The sequence below is a fragment of the Aquila chrysaetos genome, chromosome 3, assembly GCF_900496995.4.
Source record: "Aquila chrysaetos chrysaetos chromosome 3, bAquChr1.4, whole genome shotgun sequence".
In the NCBI taxonomy this organism is placed as follows: Eukaryota; Metazoa; Chordata; class Aves; order Accipitriformes; family Accipitridae; genus Aquila; species Aquila chrysaetos.
This window is the reverse complement of record NC_044006.1, coordinates 15,514,103-15,526,987: the sequence shown is the minus strand read 5'-3', so window position 1 is coordinate 15,526,987 and position 12,885 is coordinate 15,514,103.

The window sequence follows — 12,885 nt, the reverse complement described above, 5'->3', positions numbered from 1 at the left end:
ATCCGAGGGGTCCCTGGGATGGCAGAGGACCCCTGAGAAGGGCAGTAGGATTGCCATGGGGGCAAATGATCAAGTGCCCCAGGGTTAGGCCATGCAGAGTTAGTGCTGACAGCTTGTTCATAATTTAGCATGTTTATGTAAAAGACCTAAAAGATGAATAATCTTTATTTTGCTACATATTTATCAATTCTTAAACCACATACTCTGTGAAGTTATTGAGCCATTCTCAGTCCACCTTTTTGGAAGTTATCAAAAATTAAAAATCAAGTTGAAGGTAATATTCACTGTAATGTGTGTGTAAGAAATCTGAATTTTAATGTGTTCCAGGGCTGCTCACCACCTATGGTAAGTGCAAAAATTATTTCAAGAGAGGGCTTACTCAAAGGTACTTATCTTGCTTCCTCAGTGTTACATGCTGAAATTTTCTGAAGTATCTGAATTTTCTCTTGTCATTTTTTGGCTCATAAAATTGGGTTAAACTCTGCCTTTACTGTGGGTACCTCTGTGGAAAATATCTGTCCACCTACTACTCAACAGTGAAATCTGAGCTGACTTTTCAGCTTCAAGCATGTATATGCTGTCTCTCACATGCATACGATTCCTCACATGCACACAGTATCTTTAAAAATGGTGGAAAAGACTGTTCAATCTGATAAACAAAGTGTGTTTCACATGCCAGCCAAAGATGTGACTGTGCACTCTTTAAGCGCCCCAGCTCCATCACTGACATCGGGGGTCTGGGTGAGGAGCCCAGGTCCCTGCAGATGGTCCCATCTACCTTCAGAGCCCTCAGAGCAGCCCAGGTTGATGCAGCGACATGACTGCTGACATCTTGCCCTGCAACTTGTGAACAGCTGAATGAACTGCAGTTAGTTCTCTGGGTGACTGTGTAGGCATATGCTGTATCATGATGCGTGCATAGAAGGGGGTGAATTGAGGTTGCATAGCATGTATGAGTGCATACACATCCATATGTGTGCAGCAGTGCAATCTAAAGCCTATGCAAGCATGAGATAGGAGAGCTGAGCTTTTAGCAGCAGAGTTGTGAAGGGGTTTAAGCGCTGGAATGAGTTACCCGGAGGTGGATTAGAAAACAGGGAATAGGTGATCAAATCTGCATCGTAACCACAATATGTAAATTGTAGCAGCATGTGCTTTTCTTATTAATGTATTTCTTTTGATTGCACTAAGCAGACAGGGAAAAAAGGCATCAAGATCACACATAATCAGTGCAGTCACACTGAGCCAATATCAGCAGTAAGAAACCACTGGCTCCTGTCCATACCCAGCACAGCCTGTGCACACAGCTTAAGTCGGTGCTGTGCCCTCCTGCTCCTGCAAGTCCCCCACCGTCCCTTGTGCAAGACCCCACTCCACACCACCGTGCCTCGCAGGCTTGCCAGGTTTTACCACAGGACTGTACAACTCCAGAACCACTGGTTTGAAAACTTTTCTCATGAAATCACTTTTACATGGGTGTACTTGTGATCATTCTGACTCAAAAGGTAAACCGCCACATATTACAAAGTTGAGTGTTGCTGGTGCCTTACAGCTGTTCTGTTGGTATGCTGCCAATGCCTGTTTTTTTCTATTTATAATTTAACCAATGCCAAAGGGTTATTTTCATCAAATGTAAAAAATGGACACTTATAAAAATGCATAGGTTTTAAATTGCTCAGCAGTTGGAGTAGTTATAAGAACTAGCCCTGGGAATAAATGGCTGCTTCTCACATTAAGCACGTAGGCCATTTCCACGCAGGCTGAAAACCGAATGGGATTCATTTCTGTTCCTACTGCACACAACTGTTTCTCTGCTGTTACTTCAAGCTTCAATGTCTCTCTTAATGTTTTATTATCACTGTTAAAACTCCATAGTTTAGAATGTGCTCAGAGTAAATCTGTCATGTTACATTTAAGCACCAATTGGTTATGTTTTAATGGCATTAATCTTTACCTTCTTGCTGTGTCTAAGCCAGGATAATGAAAGGAGATAATTCCCCTCTTTTCTCAGCCCCTGAATCCTGAAAAATTAAAACATGACTCCAGTGCTGCAGGTAAAATTGGTTTGCCTGCTACTTCCGAATGCCCCTTTCTCCACCAGCAAGGCTGACCCTGCCCAGCCCTCCCAGGGCCATGGAAAACACAAGGTGGCATGTGCCCTGGTAGCTGACACCCCCAGAAACGCTGCCTGGCTGTGCCACGCTCTCGCCAAGATCTCCTTCTATCACAGTGCTCAGTGTTAAACCCATGCTCTCGCATCTGAACACCTGACCTGACACGTGGGCTTGCAGCATGACAGGAGATTGTGGCTGTAAGGAAGGTGGTGGAAAGACACAGGCGCATGGCCAAGGGCTGTCTCTGCCAGGATTACTGTTGGTGGTGGAGAGTGGGACTTGGACCAGGACACCTTGGTGCTGACATTGTACAAGCGTGGGGAGAAGACAGGGCTCTCAGCAACTTTCATCTCATCTGCAGAGCAGCAAGCAGGGCCAATCCTGACTGCAGCTCATCAGCGTGCCTTTAATGTCCATCAGTCGTAACAATCACTGCTGAGTTTTCCTTGGGAATTTTACTTTGGAAATCACCCCACAGTCCACGTGCTCTCAGGACATAACCTCTTAAAATATGGTCCAAGACAGCTCACATGATAGAAAGGGTGATATAACAGTGCAACAGAAAATGCTAATAAGCTCCAAATTGTGTCAGGAAAATCAATGTTCATCCTCTAGACAGTACTGTTTTTATTGGATAACTTTCTTCTTGGCTTAGCTATTGTTCTGGAGTCCTACAAAAGGAGAGAGAAAGAGAAGGGAAATAAGTAAGGAAGTGCAGTGCATGATAAACAAGCTGATTCTTAAGTCTAGCATAAAACTTGGGGGTTTAGAACAGGCATTAAATACAGGAGATTATAAAATGGGAGGATGAAGTCTAGACACAGTAAGATAGGAAGGACAACACAGGAAATATGTGCTCTTAACATGTATTGTTGCACAAATATGTTTTGTTAAACAAAAGCCAATCCTTCATCCTTCCAGGTTTCTGGTGTAGAAGGCCAGTTTCCAAAAGCCTCTTGCTGACATGTAGGTGATCAGGAACCAAAACCTGCCAGCATCAGCATTAGCTCGGTGGGCACGGTGCTCAGTGGCTTGGATGTAGGTCTCCCCCTTCTACATGCATGGATGGAACTTGCACTGCAATGCTCCTCAATTTACAGTGATGGGACCCTGCCCTGGCCCTTGGCTTTCAGGGAGTGCTCTGGCTGTGCAGCTTGCAGACTGGCTCCATGTGTCAGGCTGGGTTTCTGCAGAAACACCTGGGGTAGAATTAATCCTTCAGCACTTTAAGTCCTCTCTGCCCTTCCACTTTTGTGGTGGGCAGGACCAAGGAGCAGGGGTCTCTTCCATTCTTTGACCATCTCTGCAGAATACCAGCCTGGGGTCTCTTCAGGAGAATCTCCTTCAGTCTGTATGGGAAGACCTTTGTGTTGCTTCAATGTCACTGCAGGGGATTTCTCTTCGTGGTCCCATGATGGGCCACAGCTGTTTTAAGGGTGTTTATACCACAAGCAGGGTGCACACCTCAGCCTTTTCCAAACAGATCTCCCAACCTTACACAGTGACTTTATACATCAATGTGTCCATGCTGGAAGGAAAGCCTCTTCCTTCACCCTTCCCATAGTGAGGAATAAGTCTGTCATCTATTGTTCTTTTAAAGGTTATGTTTTTGCAACCTCTCATCCACCAGAAAATCCACATCTTGATGTGTTTTAAACCTTAATTGCTTTCCAAGAATTTTTTTTTCTGAGGTACATTGCTTGGTTTCTTCTTGAGTAGGTGGGCAGACACAGATGACAAGTATCCCCAGTCATCACCATGACAAAACAGCCAAGTTGTCTCCTTCCAAGTGTCACAAGCAATGAGCAACCTTCTTAACTAGCAGCTCCAAAAGCATCCAAATGAATTATTATAAAACACATTAGATCTATTCAAAATGCACATAAGATCTGTTCACAATATTATCAATATTTATCACAATTGAGCATTGCACAGAAATGAAAAAAGAAAAAGCCCAGCATGGAGTATCTGATAGCTGCCGTACTCTGCTCGCTCAATGTTCTTCTTTAGCAGAGTCCTTCAGATCTCATCTCACAGGGGGCCTTTACATTGACAAGTTTAACATAGGAATGACCTCTACAACAACTGTCATTTCAGCTGCTTCTTGAAACTTAAGCTTATATTAATAAGGTTCAATGAATAACAGGAGATGAGTAAAAATGTTGCTGTCAAATCATAAGAAATAGCGCAAGCCTTTATTCTGTGGTCAGGTCCAAAACCTTCAAATCAAACTCCATCCCCAGATTTGGAGGCTGCTGAAGCTTGGACTTTACCTAGCCTTTAAACTCACTTTGCCTTGACAAACACCACCATTTTTGACACTGAGATTAGGAAGGAGTCAAATCCAAATAGTACACAAATCTGGGCCCTTTGTTTCCAGTAAAACAGCTACAATTTTTCAGAGATTTGTGACGGATTTTCCTGGGAGTGGACCAAATTCTTTGGAAGTGGGGGCTTTGATTAATATCGGTCTCAGACTTGATGTGGAATAACCAGTTGCTAAACATGTAAGTGTTCATTTTCTGCAGATTCACTGATACACACATGAAAGACCTGAATTTCCCATTTCTATCTGAAGTTATTTGCCTTGCTTATGTGATACCGATGAAACCTATAAATTCAGTGCTGCTATTAATATTTTAAAAGAAGATTGCATCTGTACAGGCCTCAATAGAGGATAGCTTCTCTAGGCTGCTGGGCAGGACCATGGATCAGGGAAGTCTTCCCAGCTGCTTGATGATAGATTGTCTAATGAAAACTTTCTCTTTTATTCTGGATTGTCTTAATTCACTTTTATAACAGTGAAAAAATAAACGCACCCCTCCGATATACACTTTTTACAAGAATTGAAAATTCAAGAAAGAAATTGTATAGAAAGTCATGAAAATTTGAAGGAATATTTCATGAGGGAGTAAGGATCGATTTAGCATCACAGCACTATTATGGGAGACTATGGTACCTAGGTTGCAACATCTCTGTGTAAGCCATGTGAAAATGGTGTAGGAGTACAGTTAATAGGACTGCTCCTATGTCAACTGGGTTGCCAGCTGAGTTTTGCAGGAGGATGAGGAGTGTTCTGGCTTGATGTAAGCACCATGCACAGCTGAACTTTGCAGAGACATGTAATTCTAAACCTGTATGTGGACTGAATATTGGAAAAGCAGCTTTGTCAATAAGCTGACTCAAATTCCCATCTCTAAACATGTGGAGATCTTGAAATACCGCACTGCATGTGGCTCTGTCTTCTAAATTTTGCTAATCTTTTAAGTGCATTAGTTTATTTAACTCATTTCTGGAAGGAGGACAAAATGTTGCTCAGCTTTACCCCTCAAGAATTAGGGTTTGGGTTTCTCTCAGTCATCTAACTTCCTACGCCTGAGCAATGAGTTGCCCTCCAGGGGTGCATGCTTTTCATCTCTCTCATTCTTCATTGATTAGAAACACTGGGGAACTTCATTACTATGGTCTGCTGATGACCCATGAACAACTTCTAAAGAGACAGGGAAAAGGAGTAGGGAAATGCCAGCCTATTGTCAATAGGCTGATTAAAATAGCCATGTGGGGTCTGAACTTGCCCTGGCAACGTTTAGGGGTCTGCACATCAGAAGAGTTTGAAAACCACAGCTCTAAACAGTTGACATTCTGAGGAAGGAGGGCAAAATAGATCAGAGTTAGTACCCTTGGGACTGCAGTCATTCAGCCCTCCTTGTTTTGCAAGTGGCATATTAACAGCTTCTTCCTATAATTTACTGATGCATCCTTTTTTCTCACAAAGAGAATAAAAAAAGGGTAAAATAACTTTGAAAGTCAGGTTATTCCTGTGCTTTAACACCTTCCAACAGATGTTGTTCTTACCCAAAGCAGAGTTCCTTGAATTATTAATGGTTTCCAACAGCTCAGCTTGAAATAATTTAGCATTTGAAAGGGAAAAGTCACTCTCATTATTCCAAGTGCAGAAACATTTTGGTTATTAAAAGTATTCTCCTTAAAAAAAAAAAATCTGTACAATTTGTATCTTTTTCTCTGGATGCCAGCAGGAGCACCAGATCTAGGGAAACCTTTGTGCTTGCTGAAGGTTAATTGATAAAATACAATAGAAGAGAGAAGACTACATATTCCATTTAAAATTGAGAAGCTCTTACCTGATCTTTTGGTAGCTTTATCTTTACCAGATTTATAGTATTTGCAGTTGGAGACCATTAAATTCATTCTGAGGTTTAAAGTGGCCAAATTATTCATTGCAATCAAACTTCACAAGGGATATTGAATACTAAAAGCCTGTTCGGCGTTGCCCCGTGGACGGCTGCTGGGAGATGGCAGCCTGCTGCTAATGCCAGTAACAGCCACTACTCCTCTGGCTCTTACAAGCAGGGTCTGTGAGCTGGTGTTGAAGCTTTTGTGTTCAAATTTGATGATGAGTCTGCAATGAGGACTGCAATATGTTCTCATGGCTGTTGTGCTCTCAAAACCAACACTGATTTCTGGAAAAATAAAACAGGCTGTGCTAAGCTGCGGCAAGTTTGTAGCTTGTCCTTATGGCAGAGCATCTCAGCTGGTCAGACAGCAAGAGCCACAAAGAGCCCTGGCTGGCTAGGGACCAGAGTCTTGAAAAGCACAGCCAGTTTTTCACAAGAACACCTGTGTCCCCTGCAAAACCAGCCCCACTGAGGAGATGGTCTGGTGTTTGCTTAGCACTTAAGAAAAGCTGGCCCAAATGCAGTCTACAGGGCTACTCCTGAGAGTGACAGGGTTATACCTGCTCAGCCTTTATTATATTGGGATGGCTTTCCCTTTCCAGCATGGATTTCATACATGGGATCCAGGGGGACTCCAGAGACACATGTCCAGGAGTCACTTCTGGACGTAGCTGCTGGCATGCAGAAGACAAAGTGTAAGCTGATAGTGCCCTTTGACAAGCTTTGGTCCTGTGCTCTCCACAGTCTCTTTAGCTCATGAGTCACATTTTTATCAAATTCTGGTATTACATCAAAAGTGAGGGGAATATAATATTTATTATTGTGATTACTTGCCACTTTAAACAGCGTTGTGCTCCTGTCCTTGGTTTGCTTATCAGCGTTCCTACCTCAAGCGCAGCCTTGGTGGGTGGGCACAGCCTGCACACACCTTGCACACACACACAAGGGCAGGGGTAGAGGGGGAAGCAAGGAACAGAAAGAAACATAATCATAAATCTACAGAGCTTCTTTTGCACCGTCTGCCTGCATAAACAGCCACTTGTGGGAGCAGGGAAGATCAGATGGATGACTTGGCTGTCAGTCTGTGTGGAACATGACTGTACAGGTGTGCAAAGGAGACAATCTGTGTGCGTGTGTCTGTGTGTGTATTGGAGCCCTCCACGTGCACCAATATACACGGACTTATATATTGAGCTTCTCCTGAAGATCTCATAAGCACTATTTCAAATGAATAACTTTGAGTTGCACATGGTTTTCTGATGACTCTTCAGAATTATGACCCAATTTATGCTTTCTGTAATGATCAGTGCAATAAGGCAGTAAAGCTGTCATTGCTGAGTATACCGAATTTATATTTTATCACTGCAATATAATCAATACAATAAGAAACCAATACATGCACATAGGCATTGCGTAGGTTGAAGAACTTTATGAGGTAGTATTGTCTTCTCATAGTCTTTGCAGGGACACAGAGTCCCTTCTCTCAAGTTTACTTCGGGTCTAAAGGAGGTTTATGTATGTATTAGCTACCCCTACTGCTGTTACATGACAAATATACCTACTGCTGCTGAGATCTCAGCCAACATGCTCTACAGTAATAAGAAAACATTTTCTTTACTGGTCTTTTTTATATTCAAAGCAAAACCATCAAGTAAATATATTTTTCTCCCTCCCAAAGAAATGTAAAATACAATGTGTTACTGTATTTCACTCAGTTTATTTAACAGTTGCTTGCATGCACTGCAAAAGGAGCTCTGAAATGGCTAATAATGCTTTGGATCGCTTCAGCTGCTGTCAAAAAAGATCTGAAAACACTTTAAAATTGTTTATTATTTGACTCACAACACTCTGTAAAATATGCTTATAAACATGATGTACATATGGACATGCACACGCTCACAAACATGCACAGACTTACATTTGTGTGTATATACACACGCACAAATATTTCTGTTTCCAGATGAGAAAGAAAAGTCCTTAGTTAAAGACCATTTTCCAGTGCAAAAGAATGAGCTAAGGGGAGAGCCAGACCCAGGACTTCCAATTCCCACTTGCCTTGCTTTGATCACAGAAAAACTCTCCCCTGCTCAATTAGCAACCACAGGAGTCATTAACTCTTTGCAGATAAACATTTTTAATATAATTTCTGTCCCCTGACTGGGGAGGTTTAAGTGAGGCTTCTCTTACATTAGCGCTGCTGGCAGCAGAGCTGTGTTGGTAGCTTTGACCTCTGCTGCAGAGCAACGTCAGAGGGTAACAGTGTACTTGGGTCAAAATCATTATTGCGCCCAGCCTGGTGTAGATGGGGGAAGAAGTCTCTGATTCAGCATATACTTCCCCTTTTGGTAGGGATGCCTCTTCCCCAGGCAGGGTGAAGCCAGTAATTGTATTGGTGATATATGGCATAGTTTGGAGGTTTTGATGTCTACCAAAACCTGCTTTCACCACTGCCAGTTTTTACTGACTGTCGTGGTGTCTAGGCACCTGCCAATACACTTGTCCCTAACAGATCCCTGTACTGCCTTCCATAATGTGTACCCTGAAAAGAAAAAGCTTTTAAATTTCCACAATAAAAGGTTCTTTAATTCCAGCAAAGCTTTTATAGTCACTAGATTCCTGGCTTTCTTCTCTCTGTAAAATACCAATTTTTCTTCTTAGATTTGTTGCTCTTTCTCCCCTGCTAAATTGTGTGTGCTCCCCCTTTCCAGTTAATATAATAATTTAGATGAGCAGTGGTTAGCATAATTCTAGACACTGAAATACGTGCTGCTTAAAGCTGTGTTTTAGGAGAATTCTATTTCTGAGACCAATGTAGCATATAAAGCTCTCTGACTATCTGAAATTGTATAAAGTGAGACCCAGATACAAGTCTAGAGGGATACTTCTTTGGAAGAGGTTATTTTATGGGATATTTGACTCCACGTACGACTATAGCCAGGGCTTCTCAGAGGCTGGGCAAAGTGGGCCAAGCCTGAGAATAAGAAGCAACAGGGTTTACTGGGCAGTCAGAAATGCCGCATTTATACCTGTGCAGGTCTGTGGACTTCAGCAGAGCTATCCCAGCATGACTGTGGCATGATGCAGTGATGAATTGGACCACTAGTCCTTTGTGTTCACGGTACCGGCATATGTAGGCATCATGGTGATGGCTTTAAAAAAATCATGAGGTTTAAAATAAAAATAATCTATTTATTTGCTTCCAGCTTTCTGGGCCTTTTCAATACATACAACTTGCATTTTTCAACTTATCTCTGCAATAAGGCGGCCAACTAGTTACTCTTCATTAAATATTAAGGCTAGTATAATTGACTAATCCCAGGAACCCAGTGTCTGGGGCTTTATGCTAGCCTCTCATATTGTGACAGAGCTGTGCTCTTACAGTGCTTTTCATACTAGGCTCGGAAAGTATGTGTCAGGGATGGATGAACACAGTTCCCCCCTCTGATGCTAAAAGCCACAGTGTTTCAAGGATGAAAAGGAAGAGTCCCTGACTGAAGTGTTTGGAGAGGGGGGCTCTCCACATTGGTGGAAGACACCCATGCCCACACCCGAGGGAGGCTTTTGTATCAATTATATATATATATATATTTTGTGTGTGTTAATTTTGGAGACGGTCTTATTGCAGTGGTACAAAGAGTGCCTCAGATCAGTATATGCACATTACCAGCAGACTAGGGCAGGTTCCCAATAGCAGGGAAGTGTTTCCAGTTTAGACAGAGCCTACAGGCAGGTCTCTCGGCAAACAGGAGCAGTATCTGGCTTTCTTGTGCTTCGCTGAGACAACAAATACCTCCATATATTTGCACAGGCACTCAGTGCAGCCCTCCTGGTGCTGTGGGAAAGCATTTTGGAGGATGCTGGGCATGGGGAGATGGTAGTTTAAGACCTGCTAAAAGGACTCCCAGCCCTCCTTCTGAACATAGGCAGAGTTTTCTTTGTGTTCCTGTCCTGATCTCAGCCCTTCCTTACACAAATACCTGCGCTGCATTTGTGCAAAGCTGTTTGTGGAGTCAGACACCAACGTCCCTCAGTTGTTCCCAGGCAAAGAGAGCAGGACAGTGGGCTCAATTAGTGTTCAAAAAACCTGCCTATGATATTTGGGTTTGCCACAGCCCTCTTGTGTGTGAGAAACTCTTTCTAGCCCTTAGTTCCCTAGCTGTAAAGTGGGAAATAAAAAAAAAATTATAGCCAGTCTCTCCATCTGAGTGGCATTAATAGATGAAAGCATCACTCTAACACTGGTGAGATTCTCGGGTGTTATTCTGAAGAAATATCTGGACATATAACAGAAGGCACACAGCATGTGTGTCATTAGCTGTAGATAGGTCTAAATGATCTAGATGGACATACTAATTTTAACTGTACTTCTTTTTCTCCTCTTTAAAACACAGTCATTAGATCAAGGAATAAGGCACTAGTACCATGCAGCCCAGAAGGTCAGCCTGCCGTTATAAAAAAAGAGCAGTGAGTCAACAGTTCAGAGGAGAAAATGCGTTCGTTCAGTGTGTTCATTCAATAGCTAAGAGTGAGGGATGAAATTTCAGAAATCAGGAATGATTCATGAACAGAAAAAAAGAATTAAGTTTGCTGAAATGTTAGGAGAAGGGAGGAAGCTAGTGATTTAAGTCACCAAACATGACTCACTGGATAAATTAATCCCAACATATAATTTCAATCTTCTATAACAGTGAAAAAAAGCTGCACAAATTGGTGGAATCACTCATTGAAAACAAATTATCATATGATTTTTGGTTTGTTTGGGGTTTTTTTGGAAACCTCTTTCCCTCCCTCTAGTCTTCAATGGGTCAAACAGGATCCTGAACCTGAAGGTAATAATTTGGTAAGTCCGTTTTTCATTCCTCATTCACTGCCATTTTTTGTAGACCAATATTTTAATTATCTCAGTAGTTCTAGCAAGCAGCCCCAGATACAAGTGTTTGCTGTTTCCATTCTCCAGTACCATCTGCTTCACATGAAAAAAGAATCCTTTGACAGGCAAACACGGAATAACCAAACCACACTGCAAATTTAGGGGAGGGTCTTCCTGTATAGGAAATCAAGACATCTGACTGCAGTTCCTTTAGCGCTGTGTAACCTGGCTTTCACCGATCCTCCTTAAATAGTGACAGCAGTCAAGTTTTGACGATGCAGATTTCAGTGCAGGCTCAATATATCATCCCAAGAGCTGATAATTGGTGGCTGAAGTCCATTAGTGCTGAAGGGTACGACAGCAGCCCTCCCACCTGGGCTCAAATTAGCTAGGTAAGACCCAGCTCAGGGAAGTGTCCTTGAATGCCATGATGTCTCTGTGGGGCACAATGTAGACTTGGCTTTGGTTTCCAATCCCAAATGTTAATATCATTCTGGCCATGAGTATGTGAAAGGAAGGCTTTCAGGGACAGGCAATATTTTTTATTACGGCAACAGATATTCTTGCTTAAAAGGACACACTTCCACACACACATGCCTTTTTTCAGGTCAGAAGCAGAAGCTGCAAGTTTCAAGTTAAATCTAAGTGTCCCTGAATATGGGAAATTTATAACTCAGTTATTCTCCCATCCTATACTTTTCTGTATCCTTTAAAAAACCCTTCCAAACTTGTGCATCTGCTGATATCTGATGTATGTGCCTTCTGCAGATGAATTATGAGCTACAGAAAAATGTACGTGCAACAGAAAATTTCCCCTTTCTTCTACTGAATATCCCTCACTCTCACATTGTTAAGGAAGACTTAAAAGTGGCTTATGGTCCTCCTAGCCTAAACCTTAACAGTGCTTTGCTTATGTGGCACAACTGTCACCAGTCCTTCAATCCTTCTTTAATGGACATCTCTCAGTGTACCAGCTTACAACCACAGCTGGGTTATTTTGAGCTATAAGAATAGATTGATACTTTTGCAATCATCTGGCACACACAGTGGTGCTTGGGTAAGAGATGGAGGGTGGTACATGCTGGGGAGCACGACCAAGTTGGGAAGCCCCTTGCTGATGCTGACTTCAATGAACTCACACTTCCTCAAACCTGGCATTTGAAAGGGAAAATCTGGGGTTTTTCCTCTAAAAGACCCTGAAACATAAGGCAGTGGATTTTCTACTGTTAATCTTGTATCCAAATTTTTTCCTCTGTGCTAACAGATTGACCTGAAAGAGCAGGATCCTAATTGCTCAGAGATAAAGTAATTGAGTGGTCCCTTGGGCTCTATTCGGTACAACAAACTTCAATAGAGTTGACAAATGTCGATCCATAACACAGGATTAATAGGGCTGTGCTTGGCTTCCGTTTCAGTTTTCCATTTGCTCCTTCGGTCTAACTAACACCCTGATTGCTTTGGGAAAACTGACAAATCTTTGCAGTTAATGAGGCCCTCTAGCAATTTATCAAGCAGGGTTTCTAAAATAAAAAGGGCACAAAGAACAAAATGTTGTTTCTGTGCTAAGGGAAGGAGAAATCCTTCTCCCCAGATCCTGGAGAGCCTGGAAGACTTTGCTCCTCCACACTGTGCGAGCTGGGCGCTGGAGTAACTCTTGACACATGTTTTTTTCCAAAAGCATTTGGTATTCTCCTGACTCTTTTCT